Source organism: Mauremys reevesii, linkage group 8 (genome assembly GCF_016161935.1).
Source record: "Mauremys reevesii isolate NIE-2019 linkage group 8, ASM1616193v1, whole genome shotgun sequence".
Classification (NCBI taxonomy): domain Eukaryota; kingdom Metazoa; phylum Chordata; order Testudines; family Geoemydidae; genus Mauremys; species Mauremys reevesii.
Genome location: NC_052630.1, coordinates 34730569 through 34746999, shown reverse-complemented (window position 1 = coordinate 34746999; position 16431 = coordinate 34730569). Strand labels below are relative to the sequence as shown.

Here is a 16431-nt window from a genome sequence, read left to right as displayed (position 1 = left end):
GCTCCCACATGCAGGCAAGCCATCGTTGTGCTGCTGCAAGCCCCACAGCTGCTGCTTATTGCTGGGAGTCGAGGAATCTCCCCCGAGAAACTGCAGAAGCCAGAGGAGCTGCCTAAGCCTGTGCTCGTGAGAAATGAAGGACGGCCACAGCCACCTGCTGCTTGGTGGGGGTGACCGTACGCTTCCAGCCATGATGTGGATAGCTGCAAAGCACACGGGAGGGCGCAGCTCAATCCAGAGCTGCTCTGTGCTCATGTCTATGGCTTGCAGTACACAGATAACCCCTCCTCAGCCAGAGAGAGGAGACCTAGGGTGGGGTGGGGTTGGAGACTCCCCACAGACCTCCCTGGTCTGCAACATTTCAGGGGCTGTAGGTCTCTGCAGCTCTCCACGCCTGGCTCAGCTCTGTTAGAGAAGTAGAGTCACGGGGTTCACTCTAGGAATGAACTTGGCCCCGGAGGTGGCATTCCTTGCTGCAATGCTGGCTAAGCAGTGATGATAGATCAGTGCGGTTGGGGGCTCCAGATAAGAATTTCCTTGGAGGAAGCGGGAAGGCGCTCAGGAGGAGCAGAGGGCAAGGCACAGCTGCTCAGAGCCAGCTCACATCCAGCCTGCAGACGACCTGGCTTTCAGAGAGGATATCCCGGAGCAGAGTGGCAATGCAGTCAATGGGAATCTTGCCGTGGATCACTACAATCTTATTCACAATCAGTGGAACCAGCCCTGTTGGCAATCCCCTCTTGCTTATTAGAGGTCAGCCTTTCTGGGCCCAAACCAAAACCCTGGCTCCAAACATCCCCAGTCTCAGAGAGGGGTCCCAACACCAGACTGGAATTCCTCATTACCATAGGCCAGATCAAAACTCTGAACCCAGCACCCACGAGCTTTGGGGTGCTGGAACCCCGCAGTGGAACTGTCCCAACAGCATGGCTTGATCCAACCCCTAGATGAAACTGCTCAGCAGGGATTACCTGGGAAGTGGCGTGACACAGGGAACAAGGCATTCAGCTGACTATGTGACTGGGGTGAGACACTTGCCTTGCCTGTGCTGCCAGTATCTATACCAGGGAGCTAACGCTACCTACCTCACTTCGAGATCTGTGGATGGAAAGAGCTAGATATTATTATTTCTACTCTGTGACTTCACCTTCAAGGGCCATTTATCCAGAGAGCTGCCCATGGCACGAGATACACACGTGGCTGTAAAGACCAAGGCAGGCACTGCTAGAATGGCCCAAATGACAGTGCTTTCCACTCATCCCCAAACTTCCATCCAACGTCACTTTCCGTATCCAAAGTGTCATGACCGGGGTTTGGGAAGTCAGGCCTAGCGGTAGGGTTGCCAACTTTCTAATCGCACAAAACTGAAAACCTTTGCTCCATCCCTTCTCTTGAGGCCCCACCCCTGTGCTGAGGTCCCGCTCCCGCTCACTCCAACCCCCCTCCCTCTGTCGCTTGCTCTCTCCCACCCTCACCCACTCGCTCATTTTCACTGGGCTGGCTCAGGGGGCTGGAGTATGGTAGGGGCTGAGGGTTCCAGCTTGTGGGGTGCAGGCTCCGGGATTGGGCCAGAAATGAGGAGTTCATAGTGTGTAGGGGGGGCTCCAGGCTGAGGCAGTGGGTTGGGATGTGAGAGGGGGCTCCGGCTCAGGGTACAGGCTCTGGCGTGGGGCCAGAGATAAAGGGTTTGGGGTGCAGGAGTGGGCTCTGGGCTGGGGGTGGAGCTGAGGGGTTCAGAGTATGGGAGGGGGCTCCAGGCTGAGGCAGGGGGTTGCGGTGTCTGAGGGGGTAAAGGATTTGGGCTAAAGGTGCAAGTTCCAGGATGGGGCCAGAAATAAGGGGTTCAGGGTGTGGGAGGGGGCTCCGGGATGGGACAGTGGGTTGGGGTGCAGGCTCCGGGAGGGAGTTTGGGTGTGGGAGGGGGCTCAGGAGGGAGTGCAGGGTACAGGTTCCAGGAGGGAGTTTGGGTGTGGGAGGGGGTTCCAAGCTGGGGCAGGGGGTTGGGGTGCAGAAGGTGGTGCGGGGTGCGAGCTCCAGGATGGTGCGGAAAGGAGCTCAGGGCTTGGGAGGAGGGGTGAGGTGCGGGGAGCAGACTCTGAGTGGCGCTTACCTCGGGGGGCTCCCCAGAAACTGTGACATGTCCCCTGGCTCCTAGGCAGAGTCGCGGCCAGGAGGCTCTGCGCACTGCCTCTGCCCACAGGCGCTGCCCCTGCAGCTCCCATTGGCTGCGGTTCTCGGCCAATAGGAGCTGTGGAGTCAGCGCTCAGGGCAGGGCAGGGGCAGCGCACGAAGCCCCCATGGCTGTCCCTCCACCTAGGTGCCAAAGCGACATGTTGCCACTTCCAGGGAGCCGCACAGAGCCGTGTAGGGAGCCTGCCACCTTGGGGCCAACCGGACTTTTTATGGCCTGGTCAGCAGTGCTTAGCAAACAAAATCTTCCTGGAGTTTACCCCAGATACCAGTCAACAACCTCCCGTCCTGGCACCAAACCAGAGCTACAGCATTCTCTGAGGACAACTCTCTATGGAATATCCATCGGACACTTAATCTAATAAGAATCCTTCCTGCAGTGAGATGATCTGTAGATCTCAAAGCACTTTACTAAGAGGAGCAAGTACTATTCTATCCATGGTACAGATGAGGCCCGGAGCCGGGAAATGACCTGCTTCCACAGTGCTGGGGCTGGGAGGAGACCCCAGGAGTCCTGACTCCTAGGCCAATGCTCCTCTTCCTCGAGTCACAAAACACCCCAGAACTTAAATATCATGAAGCCATAAAGGCACATTCGAAATCCAGAACAGCCCCTTTCTTCCCTCCCGCACCCAGGCACAGAGTTGCCACCTTGGATTTCTTTGTCAGAACAGAACCCGTGTTTGCATGGTGTGCCTCCTGGTCCCACTCTAGTGGCTGAGCCACATAAAAGGTCGATGAGTCTGTTCCCGCCTGTTTAGCTCAAGCCATAGCTATACAGTACATGCTTTTAGATCCAAGCTTTCCAAGCCATCCGGGGACATCATTACCAGAAAATCCTAACAAGCCACAAAATGGCCCTAACCCACCCTGGCTCAGCTCATCTCTCTCCCTCCAAAAAGCCTCAGAACTTTAAGATGCGGCAATTGTCAAATGACAGACTAAGATCTTGCTGATTGTAGAAATCATTTATTCGTAAGAGAGTGAGAGGGGGACAAGAGAGAGAATGCTGAGCTCCTTGTAAAGCATGTAAAGACGACAGATTGCGATTTCCATCACTCCTGTGTTATTTCACTGTCCGGGGACCAGCATAACTGGGAAGTAATCAGCCTCTTCAGGTGTTAAAACTCGTCTTGAAAAATAATTTCCACTTTCCTTTAATTTTAAATAAATCAGTTTCCTCCCGCAGCCTCTGTTCTCTCAGCCCTGCGTCAAAGCTGCAGTAAAAGCCTCCCAAAAGAAGCTGAGGCTGAGATGCTCCCAAGGATCAAGAGGGAAAAAAAAAGAAAATAAAAGTTCTGCTTTTTAGATGATTTCAGAGAAACTGTTTCCCGTTGTGCATTGATTAGTGGCTGCTCTGTGCCTTTGCATTGTCTGATACTTAACAGGAATGAGCAGAACGCCAAAGGAAAACAGACTTCTTTTCAATCTCCAAGACGAGGAACTAAAAGTCCATAATTGTGTACACTGTGGGATTTCTGTCTGTCCGTCACTTCTGAAAGCGCAGCAATCTGCCGCACAGTTTATCTACCTATCTGTCTATCTATCAAGGTGTCTGTAATGTGCTCGGTCCTATGGCATAAAATACAGCAATTCTCAGAATCATTGCTGGCCTAGAACGGACTGGTTTTTCATCCTTCCATTGGCTAGGAGCATTCCCTGTGGGACATGCAGGGGGTCCTTATTAGGGGAAGGGAAAATTGTGCAGGCCATGCGTGTGATTTTAGCTTCTTCTATTGGGTGGGAACAAGCCTTTGCAAAGGTTGTAGGTAGTTCCACTACCAAGGACCCTTTGGCAAAAATGTCCATCTCCCAACTCCTGAGACTATCACCCTGTCCTCTATCCGCTGTAATGTTCCCACGCCTCTGGAGGAGTCTCCATCCACTGTAATGTCCCCACGCATCTGGAAGGTTGCATAGATATGGTCTCTGCATTAATGAAGCCCTAGTTCACTGAGGGCTTTGTATTGGAAGACTGAGATTTTAAGGTGAATCCAAAACTCTACAGAGAGCCTGTGATGCGAGCATGATGTGCCTTCGTCAGGAGACAAGCTGCAGCACATGGGACCAGTCCAGGATAACAGGAGTGGACATTCCAGCCTGAATGGGTTTAATCCAGTTCAGGGATGGAAAGGCTGCTACTTTATTGAAAGGACATATCCAAAAGGCCCAATAACACATGCCCACCATGCTGCAAATCTAACGGAGAGGATGGGATGTTCAGTTTGTAGCCTAAAATGGGCATTCATTTCCCCTACAAAAAGACTTATCGGTACTAAGGCAAAGCTGTTAAGTCAAGGCCTCAAAAGAAGGAACTGAACCCATGATAAAGATTGCAACTAAAATCTCTTCATCTCTGTACCCCAATACCCGAGCATACAGCCTACATTGGTTTCAAAGGAAGCTGCACTTTCATGCCCAAGGGAAAACTCTGGCTCTTGATGATGAAGTTTCAAAGCAGCTGTTAACAGCTCCGCAGCTCACAGCTCAGCTCCCAAACGTCCAACTTGTATGGCAAAAATCAAAGCTGGAATTACAATGCTTCTCTCCCACATTCTTTCCCAGGTGAGGAAGGCAAAATAAAACTTAGCTATGACTTCTAATTACAAATACCAGTTAGTCTAAGCAAGGAGAGGTTCTGAGGAACAGAGCAAAGCAACCTGCATGAACCCCACACTGCTGGGTCCGTTATAACGTTGATCTGAAGACCAAGAGGGATCTGAATTTTGTAGAACTTGTGAAACTGTTTCTTATTGTTTGACAGCAGTTGATTTAACTGGATTACGGCTCAACACACAGACTCCAGCAGGGAAAAGACACCGATTGCTCCCTGTCAGTTTTTCCTCTTGCCCTGGCTGGTTCCATTCTCCTCCAATCCCATCTTGGAAGCAAGACAGATCCAGAGAAGGATGCAACTGACAATTCTAAAGGTATCATGGCTAAACGTCTCTTCGTATTCACTGTTCCATGAGAACCTGAGTGGTGTGTGCATCTAGCCAGTATCCTCCAAATGAGCAACAACCACTGCCGATTCTACAGGAGCCTTCCAGACCTGCAAAGGTAGCAATGATAAGTTACCTCTAGCCATTCTGAGCCAGAGGCAATCAACTCTGGTGCCCTCTCTTCATAGGCACATTTTCTGTGAAGACCCCAGCTTTGTCTCAGCCCTCCCATAAATGGGTGGATAAACATTTGGAATTTCAAGACAGACCTTGTGTCCATTTAACACACAGTGGTAATATTAACAATTCCCCTAGGCCGAGTCAAGGAGATAATTCGTCCTGAGGGTTTTCAATCTTCAGGCTCGCAGTCAGAATACTGTCTTATTAAGCTTTCAGACTATAAGCTGTCTCCTAAATCGTAAAGGCTTTAGGGTGGACTCTGTGGATATTTGTACCATGTACAGCACTGAGCACATTGCTGATTCCTGGCAAATCATCATTGCCATTAGCTGGACTAGAATTTTGTCACAACTCAAGAGGCTCTCCTGCCCTTGGGTCATTGTCTGGAGCTCCTATTACTCATTCCCAGATTCCACGGGGTGGTCTTCTTAAAGAGCGGTTATGTGACACAAATCATCTTCCAAATGCAGAGGGAAACATCACAAGAGACTGTGACCATTCCCCAAGTGATTTCGTTACACTGGTTGTGGTTTATTTCTACTTATTCAAGAACACAGTATGCCTATTGCCTTGAAACTTGTACAGATCACAGATTAAGATAAAACAAAACATCAATTACAACTCAGGCATGGAAAAAGACCACAGAGTCTTGATTTCACTGGGCTAGGTTGTGGCTGAAAAGATGAGCCATGTACCATGCCTCTGAAGACTAAACAGGTTAAGGTCTGACAGACCACCCGATGAGGGAATTTTAGAGACAGATCTCCTCCAGAATGCTCTTCTGAGGGCTCTCAGCACAGCCTCTCTGCTGATCTCAGCCGCTGCAGTAGTGTATAGGGACATGTATGGTCTCTAAGGAAGCCAGCTCCTAAATTACAAAAGGTTTGGGAGATTAAATGCAGCACATTGAACTGCACGTGGGAGCAGATGGGACGCCATCATAGTGCATGGCCAGCAGCAGTAACATGCTTGCACCGCCCTTCTCCACCAAGCAGCTCGCCATTCTTCTTTAAAGTTTCCAAGCAGTCGCCAAGAGTCGCCCTGAGTAAATAGCACTGCAATAGTCTAGCCAGGAAGTGACATAGATATGGATGACAGTAGCATCGGCAAGGGAAATCAATAGCCTCTCAGCTAAAAAAACTGGAGAGGGAGTGTGAGAGCGAGCGAGTCAGAGGCCTAGGTCTCTAGTCCCAGCTCCCCCAGAATGAATGGATAGGGGCAGGGGGATTATCTAGTAACCATATCTATTGTCTGCGATACGTGGATTTATTGTACCACCTCTGCTGCTGTATCTGTGCATCCAAGAGTTGCTCAGGGGCCAATAAATACCCTGTTGTGCTTTCCAACCCAGAGGTTTATCGTACTAGTAACAACCTCCCAGAAGAGACATTTCCCATCAAAACATGCAGGCCCCACTCAAGTCAACGGCAAAACTCCCACGAGTTTCCAGGGGTGGTCAGGATTTCACCTGAAAAGCAAAGGAAGCTGCAATCAGCAATGCCACCATCTTGGGGTGATACCGTACCCTAACACGAACAGCCACAAACATGCTATGTGCCCAGAGACTACCAACCTCCGGTCGGAGCAGTCACAACCCTCCTCCACTCCTCCAGTGCCAGCACCACTAGGGTCTTATTTGGCTGGCACCTCATCCAGCACCAGGACTGCCCAGCTGGGAGCTGATGAGATGGAAACACAGACCTGAGCACTAACCACACCATGAGGGCAGCGGGGCCCCATGCACCAGGCATGAGGCAGTTCCATGGGATATGCCTCCAGATCTGCTGCCAGTTGCCACAGCAACTCATGTGCCCCTCTGTGTCCCACTGCGAGGCATGGAAAGTTGCTCCCTATTTATTTTACTGGTGGTTGCTATGGAAATAAGGAGACGTGCAAATGTCAGACTACGCAGGCGCTTGTTGGAAATCCACTTATCTCCACGGCCACTTGGAATGTCCAGATCCAGGGTGGTTATGGAGATAAGGCAACTTAAAATGTCCATCAGAATATGCAAAGACTCCACTTGCCCTGTGGACAACTAACGACTTCTCTTCTTTCCCTCCGCACGCCACAGAGACGTGCTCCAGGAGCCACGAAGTGGAGGGAAGGGCTGGTCAAGCCCCCCTCCACCAAGCAAATCAAGAGGCTGCCCACCACCTGCATGCCCCCTGCGATCCCACAGATGCCGGCAGCTTGGCAGGCTCGCCACTCCTGATGTCGTCAATGTGCGGCTCATTCCCCCCCACACCCCACCCACTGCGGCTGCCAAAGCTGCTGCGCTCGCTGCCCAAATCCTAAAGCCACTGTAACTAAAACCTACCAGATTGAGACTCAGGAAGGCAATCGCCTGTTTTTTTCACCCCTCTCCCTCAAAATGGGATTGAACAGATCTGTGTGTAGGGGCTGGTCTCACAGCCAACGGGCAGCAGCATCTGCCATTCAAGTGTCACGGCATGGCTCTCTGCGGGGAGCATTTCATTTCTCTCCTACCTTTGCTGGCTGGTACTGCCTTCCTAATGCTGTCCTCCTTTGTTTGGGGGACTCTCAAAGGCTGCTGTAAAAGGAACCCCTGTAACCCAGAGATGGACAGATAAACCCAACACACTGGAGGCAGACGGGGACAGCCAATTTTTCCCCTTATTCAAAACTTTTGCATGTCAATTTGGGGGTGGTTGGAAGGGCTGGACTGGCAATGAAAGATCAATCAGAGCATGGGGAGCAGTAGTGCCATCTTCTCTCACACAAGTGCCTCTTCAACATGTCTCAGCCCTGCCCTCCATAGAGTAGCTTAGTCTCTGCAAAGAAGGTTGCCAAATAGAATTTGTGGCCTGTGATCCACAGATCAGACTAGATGATCTAATGGTGTCTTCTGGCCTTGAAGTCTATGGTTCTATGGTGATTTATGCAACATGGACACCTGCCTATGGGAAAGTGCGCTGAGACCTAGCACAGTTAGCTACAGACGTCAGCAGATACCAACTCCTGCCATACAACTGGGCTATAACCTTTTGTAACCCTGATCCATGCCATACGATTGGGACCATATTAATGCTGATCAGCCCCTTCCCAGCACTCCTTTTTCCTCTGACACCTGGCATCAGAAGAGAACCGTACATATCTCTAGCAAAAATGGAACCAAGGAAACCACCTGAATCCCTCAGACCGGAGGGGAATCTGGCAGAGAGCTGAAAGAGCTGCTAGCAGAACTTCCAAACTTTCCTACAAGCCAGAAGTACTGCAGAGCAAACTCAGAGGGCCCTCCACACTGTTACCTGTGGCAGGCCCAGAGGCTAGTGACAAATCATTCCATTCCAAAAACTGCAAACTGGTGCACAAAGCTATTCAAAGCATTTCAACTACACAGTGATCTATGCGACAGTTCCCTTGGGGAAGGCACATTTTTGTGACAAGAAAGCAGCTGCCAGGTGAAACCAAGGATCATGACGTTACAGTACTTGGGTGTTAGAGCTAAGACATGGGAATCTGAACAGTTAACCAATGGACTTATTAAAGCCTGAATTGTTTGGGGGTATAACTGATAACCAGTTCACAGCGAGATCGACTGGCAAGAGAGACGCTTTTGGAAGTTAAAAAAAAAAAGTTGTCGCAGATGCATCGCTATGGAAATATTTTGCGATAAACAACGGGTAAGGTCTCAGTCAATCCAGGCTCACAGAAGCGGGGGCTGTCTTTCTGTAACAGGAAAGATTACCTCTTATTAGAGGACTAGTACTCAATTTTCTTAGCAACGTAATACCCCATTGTAAATCAGTTTGCTCACCACAGGCTTCCAGATGAGTTAGTACCAGAGATTGGCCAACAATTCACAAAAGGCTCATTTCTGCAATTCTCTGAAATATTAGTTCAAGCACCTTATGCCAAGCCCGTGCGATGTATCATCAAACAGGCTGGCCAAACAGCCAGCGCAAAGAGCATGCTAGAAAGAAAAAGGCCTGGCTGATTCAAGGGATTCATGTTTAGCATCAGGAGTATATGTGCTTGGTTAGGATCAGAGGCATGTGGGCAGGGCAGAATCCTTAGTGCCCATATCTAATAGGCTCTGAAGGAGTTATACAATAATTCAATCGTGGGAACCAGAACAGAAGAAATACTATGACAAAGAATGCCAAATGGCTGCCCCCACTACATGCAGGAGAGTGTTAGAAAGGGGCTGGCAAGCTGCCACGGTAACAGCTAGACCAGTGATGTGCCATGGATACCCCTTAGCGCTGGACCTACAAGAGCTACAGAAGACATCTTGACAAAACTAAGGTGGGCAGTGGTGGACACTCAGGATGCTCTGACAGTGCTGACAGGTGTAGCGCATGTTAACCCCTGTCCCTGGCCATGACAAGCATCAAGAGCAGCCAACTGGGGCTCCAGATGACAGACACTTCCCAATGCTGACCAGGCCCCTGCAGAAGGAATTGCTCTGACAAGAAGTGGCCATGCGACGGGAAGCCTGATGGGGTTCCAAGATGGTGCCTACTGACAGATGTCTAATGAGAGACACCGAAAGCCTGCCTCCTCTCAGGAGGGTGCGGGTCATCCCCATCCCACTTGTGTCTATCTGGGTGGTTTGTGACTGGGCTGTATTAGTGTGTGATTGCCAGTTTTGGTTGATATTGTGTTTTATTTGGGCTTGATTTTTAAGGAGAGAAAGGTGAAGATTTAACAGTAGCCCCTGGAATCAGTGGATACTGACCTCTGCCATGTGACCTTTGTAATCCTGACCCAGACCACGTGACTAGGGCCGGGAAATAAAGATCAGTCTCTGTCACACCTTTGTTCCAAGGCCCTGAACTCACTGCATACAGCCCAAACAGCCAAGCCAGTGAGCCCCATGGTGCACGGATTCTGCGGCAGAAACAACGCCAGCCAACGAACAGAAGTGGCTAGCGAGCTGGCTCGGCGGAGGCCACCTTTGGAATGACGAGCATGTTTCACTAACACAAGACAACGGGCAGCCTGAGCATGATGAAGGCACAACAGCGTTCCACATCTGGCTCCTCTCCAAAGGGCTCCCAGTCTGACTGGGTTAGATTCTTTGTCTCCAGGCTACGACGGGCTTGAAGCAGGCAGCCTGGCAGGAGGGGTGGGGCGCCTTGCCTTGCTCTGCGGTTACCTTCTCTGGCCAGCTCAGGAGTAACATCCTAAGGCTCTGGAGAGAGCCTTACCCTGCCCTCTACAGCCAAGTACACCTCTACCTCGATAGAATGCTGTCCTCAGGAGCCAAAAAATCTTACCACGTTATAGGTGAAACCACGTTATATCGAACTTGCTTTGATCCACCGGAGTGCGTAGCCCCACCCTCCCGGAACACTGCTTTACCGCATTATATCCAAATTCGTGTTATATCGGGTCGCATTATATCGAGGTACAGGTGTATAATGTGGGGACCTTGCCATGTGAGGAGGGGCAGAGGAGAGGGATCCTGGAAGACTCACAAAGAAAATTGACCATCACCCACCCTGGGATCAACCTTGAAGCATTTTGCTCTCTATACAAGCCCTGGAATCTGGGTCTTGGAGATCCCAATGCTCCCCATTAACATGTCAATCTGCTCTTTTGTGCAGCAATAGCCAGAGAGCCCAATGCACATTCTGCCTGCAAAACACTCAGACAATGAAACCCTCCCTCCACTCTCAGCGGACTTTCAGCCCGACCGCCCCGTTTCCCTGAGAGTGAGAGAGGACACGCTACACAAAACCGTTCTCCTGAGCTTTCCCTGCACTCTGTGCCACTTGTCATCTGAGCAACCCTGTGGCCTTTAGTTGCCAAGGTTCCAGAGCTGTTCCAGAATCGGAGTTAGCTCAGCTTCTGCCCTGGAGCAAGGAATGTGAAACGCTGCCACTGGAAACGAAAGAGAGCATCCATCATTTCTCTTGCCAGGAATATATCCAGCCCAAAACGAAATACTGCCTGCGAAACAGCGCACAACAAAAGCCCTCAATTTCATCAGCAATGCAGAGCCAGCTCCTCGCCTATCGGTCATTTCCACGAAGGTCTCGATTGTCTGCATTTAGAGAAAGAATTAAACATCACCAATGCAACCTAAACAAAAAAGAGCCGCTAAGTTTGGCCGGGCTGCGGGAAACAAGGCTCTCCAGGGGACGGGCCCAGCTCTGAGTTTTGATCGCTGCAAGGCCCCTGGCCGAACTGTACACCACACCCATGATCCATCAAAAGTCAAAGGCTTGCGGGAACGACAGCTCGCTCTCCCCATCCCCTGTGCAAAAATAAAATCCAGCTGTGCCCATCCACAAGCCCCACCTGGGGAGCAGCCTCCAGGAAACTATGAGTGTTCTGCTACCAGCCAGTGCAGCATCATTTAATAACCTCCCCAGGGAAACAGACTTTTAGGGCCTGTCTCAACGCCATCCATAGGCCAAAGGCAAATGGTGGGGATCCCCCAGACACAGCCCCAGACCCAATACAGACAAACCAACCAAAATGTCAACAGAAGGCTCTCCTTCCATGGGGCACACAACCATATGCAGTGGCCACGTGCCCCCACAATGCCTGACTGAAACGCCCTGGCTCCAAGGGAATACCGCGCAGTCTGCCTGCCGATAAGCTAGCAGCTAGCCTGCCTTAAGAAACAGGCCACGCTAGGGTTTACATTGAAAATAAACACAAGCCAAATCCTGACACTCCAGTTCACCCTCGCTGAAGAGAAGCTTGCATTCAAAACCGCTGGCCCAAATGCTGCAAGTCTGACTCACTTGCCTCTCAGTCCCTTATCTATCTGCTTGGGTGTTTACATGGCTCCATCGCCATGGTATGAGGCAAGAGCAGCGGTGGGCAAACTACAGCACGGGGGCTGCATCCAGCCCTTCAGACGTTTTAATCCGGCGCTTGCACTCCTGCTGGGGAGCGGGGTCTGGGCCTTGCCCTGCTCCGCCCAGCTCCCAGAAGCAGCGGCATGCCCCCTCTCCGGCTCCTACATGTAGGAGCATCCAGGGGGCTCCGGACGCTGCAACCGCGGCCAATGGGAGCTGCAGGGGCGGCACCTGTGGACGGGGCAGCGTGTAGAGCCACCTGGCCACACCTCTGCATAGGAGCCGGAGGAGGGACATGCCACTATGTCCGGGAGTTGCTTGAGGTAAGCACCGCCCAGAGCCTGCACCCCTGACCCTCTCCAGCGCCCCAACCCCCTGCCCCAGACCTGATCCCCCTCCCGCCCTTCAAACCCCTCGATCCCACCCTCCAGCACCCCAGTTCCACACCATAAGCCAGAGGCCTGCCCCTCCACCTGCACTCCAACCTCCTGCCCCAGCCCGGAGCCCCCTCCCACACCCTTTCTGGGCCCACTCCAGACCCTGCACCCCCAACTGGAGCCCTCACCCCCTCCCACACTCCAACCCCCAATTTCATGAGCATTCATGGCCCGTCATACAATTTCCATACCTAGATGTGGCCCTTGGGCCAAAAAGTTTGCACACCCCTGGGCAAGAGCCTACTGAAGTCAATGGCAGCTCTGGGCATTAAAAACTAAGACTCTGATTCAGGATTGTACTTCAGCACACGCTTCATTTTAATCATATGATTAGTCCCATTGCAATCAATGTGATTACTCTGTTGCTTAAAGTTAGGCACATACCTGAGCACCTGCCTTAGAAACAAGCACCTGGAAACATGAATCGCCCTGGATCTCCAAAAAGCAACTGGAAATCACAGCAGTGACAAACAGCATGAAAAATGCCACCTGGGACAAAACAGACTATTTGCTCCGTGCACCATCCTCTCCCTTCTCTCCTTGCTTTGCGACATCTGTATGAGCAAAGGATCTTTGCCACTTACAGCGTGCCCCTGAAGTTCAAATCCCCTATTCGTTTATTTTGAAATGCACACAGTGAGCCCATTGCTGAGTTCCTGAGCACAGCTACAATGAGACGATATTGCAACAATACAACAGACTGACCCTGCCCAGTTAAAGAACCTCTTCCTTCAAATTTATCTCTTCAAGTGATCTCTCTTCCCTTGTTCTCCATGTCCATAGTGCCCACACACTTGTCGTCCTGACCCATCGCCCTGCCTCTTGTCTGGTGTTTGTTAGTCTTGTCTTACTACTTACATCTTTGGGACAGGGTCTTATCAAGGACTGTAAGGTGTCATGTACATTTACAGCCCTGTGTAAAGTATAATATACTAGTATTACTAATAGAAGACCTAGCTGACTCTAGAAAGGCAGTGTGGTGCAGCAGAATGGGCATTAGCCTAGCATTAAGGTGACCTGGATTCCATTCCCAATTCGACCACTGATCTCCTGCATGACCTAGGGAGAGTAACTACAAGGTGTTTGGGGGGCAGGGATTGCCTCTCAGCAGCTCTTTCTACAGCGACCAACACTATGGAGCCCCAATCTCAGCTGGAGTTTCTCAGTGCTACTGTAATACAAATGGTAATAACTGATGTAAGAACTCATAAGGCCCTCATCACCATCTGTAGATAACAGGTCAGCCAGCTACTCATACTAAGGAAGAAGGCTGAGCAAGAAGTGAGGCTTTACACCATGTCCTGAAGGTCAACAAATTCTGGCTCTGAGAGAATGACAGGGCATATGAGGACCCTTCACTGAGAACATCCTGTCCCCAGGCGTTCAAATCTAGGGACCACCAACCAGTATGTCCCAGCAGGCACAAACTGCAGAGATGATGCAGAGGGAGAGAGGAGACATCACAACTGTGACATCAGTTTCAACAGCAACCTATTGTGATGCCATGATTGGGAAATTCTGCTTTCAGCAAGGGTATGCGCAGAGGAGCTGACCTTCTCTTCCTTACCATGTGTAACTATAGATATTATTGACAGAAAATTATCCCGTTTACCCCCACACAACCGGACGTCGGGGTAGGACACTTTCAGGCAGTGGCACCATGATCACTGTGGATGTTCAAAACCTGGAAAGACATCCACATTGCATCTAAACACTATCCGCATGGGGCCAAGCTCTGGGGTCAGATATGAACATACAACCCTCCCTGAAGTGACAGTGAGTTGTGCGCTCACATCGGAAGGCAGAGTGAAACTCAGGGTGTTCTCAAACCCACATACCAGGCTTCTATCAGCTCTTCTAGATCTTGACACATGTCCATATAAAGAGAATTTATTTCCTAGTTTTTTACCCCCTTCTCCATCCTCCCCTACAATACCACCATGCAGCATCTCTCCGCTTACCAACAGGGGGATATCAATACCAGGCAAAATAGTGGAAAAGCTGCTTCAGGATTCAAGTAATAAAGAACTGACAGATAGGTATATAATTAATGCCAGTGAGCATGGGTTTTGGAAAATAGGTCTTGTCAAACAAATCTGATTTCATTCTTTGAGAGATTACAAATTTGTTTGACAAAGGTAACTGTGTTGCTGTTTTTGTAAGGCGTTTGACTTCGTGCCGCAGGACATTCTGATTTAAAAATTAAAGCATTATATAATATCAATAAAGCCTATGTTAAATGAGTTAAGCACTGACTAATTGACAGATCTCAAAAAGTAGTCATCAATGGGGAATCATCATGGAATGGGGGTGTTTCTAGTGGGGTTCTGCAGGGATCGGCTCTAGGCCCAATGCTATTGAACAATTTCATCAATGACCTGGAAATATAAAATCACGGCTGGCAAAATTGACACATAACACGAAGATTGGTGAATAGTGATGAGGACAAGATCAGCCACACAGAGCGATTTGGATCATCTGGGAAGCGAAGCCCACTCAAACAAAAATTAATTTTAAAAAAGCCAAATGCAGTTATGCATCTAGGTCATAGCTACAGAAGTGGGGACCATATCCTGAAACGCAATGATTCTGAAAAAAGATTTAGGGGTCATAGTGGACAAGCAACTCAATATGAGCTCTCCATGCCACGCTGTGGCAAAAAGAGCTAATGCAATCCTTGGCAGTATCAACATAGGAGTAATCAGTAGGAGTCAGGAGGTGATTTTACTTGTTTACAGCACCGGTATGACTGCTGTGAGAACACTGCACACAGTTCTGGTGTCCACATTTTAGAAAGGATGTTGAAAATTGGAGAGGGTGCAGGAAAGAGCCATACAAACGATTCAAGGGCTGGAGAAAATGCCTTATAGTGATAGACTGAAAGAGCCCAATCTGTTTAGCTTATCAAAAAGAAGATAGAGAGGTGCCTAGATTACAGCATGTAAGTACCTTCATGGGGAGAAAATACTGAGTACTAAAGTGCTCTTTAACCTAGCAGAGGAAGGCAGAACAAGAACTAATGGCTGGAGGCTGAAGCTGGACAAATTCAAACTAAAAATAAAGCACTATTTTTTAACAGTGACTGTGATTAACCACCAGAACAAACGACAAGGAAAGGTGTGGATTCTCTATCTCTTGATGTCTTCATATCCAGACTGGCTGCCTTTCTGGAAGGGATGTTTTAGCCAAATGCAAGTTATTCGGCTCAATACAGAGGTAACTGGATGAAATGTCATGGCCTGTGACATGCAGGAGATCAGACTAGAAGATCTAATGGCCCCTTCTGGCCATAAACTTTATGAATCTATTAATCAAAGAACTGTTACTCGAGATAGGTGCAGATACCTCTGCCATACTTGTCTCTTACTCAGTTGAGAAACAAAAGAAAGATTACCCACAAGAGTGAGTAAATCCTCCACCATTGCAAGCCTCGTCCCCATTCTGTGCTAGTCTCCCAAGCAAACAGATGGTGTAGAGACCACCCATCCACTTACCTTGAATTGCAGCACGTAGACCTCATGATGCCAGGTCTTGAGAAAATGTTCTCTCCATCTCTTAAGAAGAGTTTAGTCTTGGAAGCTGGCTTCCTATTTCCTGAACTTCCTGCCAGGCCCAATCAAACCTATGAATAGCTCACCTCACATACCACCTAGATAGAAATGTTATTTGACTAATTTACGTGAGACGTAATGACGCTATTTTAAAGCTCCCCGGCCAAAGTGCTGTGGAATATACTGTAGGGAATGATCCCGCGCTGGTCCAAAGGGAATGGACTAGTAGAGCACGCAGTGAGACATGGCAGCAACAAAACCATAGGAGAGAGAACTCAGTGTTGGGCTGCACACACATCATCTCACGCAGCAAGCAGGAGACAGGGAATAATCCAGCTCATTATGACTC

General features: G+C 49.7%; 1 protein-coding gene across 8 annotated transcripts in view; it reads right to left on the bottom strand.

Annotated features, from left to right (window-relative positions):
• The window catches only part of CXXC5 (CXXC finger protein 5), a 99115-nt gene that overhangs the window by 24480 nt on the left and 58204 nt on the right, over nucleotides 1-16431 (bottom strand). Inside the window, exon 1 of one of the 8 annotated variants that reach the window (XM_039486035.1) lies at nucleotides 16026-16375. The exons of 5 other annotated variants lie outside the window; for them this stretch is intronic. The gene's annotated coding sequence lies outside the window, so the exon portion shown is untranslated. Of the gene's footprint in view, nucleotides 1-1147; nucleotides 1169-16025; nucleotides 16376-16431 lie in introns of those variants that run through there. 2 more of the 8 variants (XM_039486027.1, XM_039486034.1) reach the window with 2 other exon arrangements.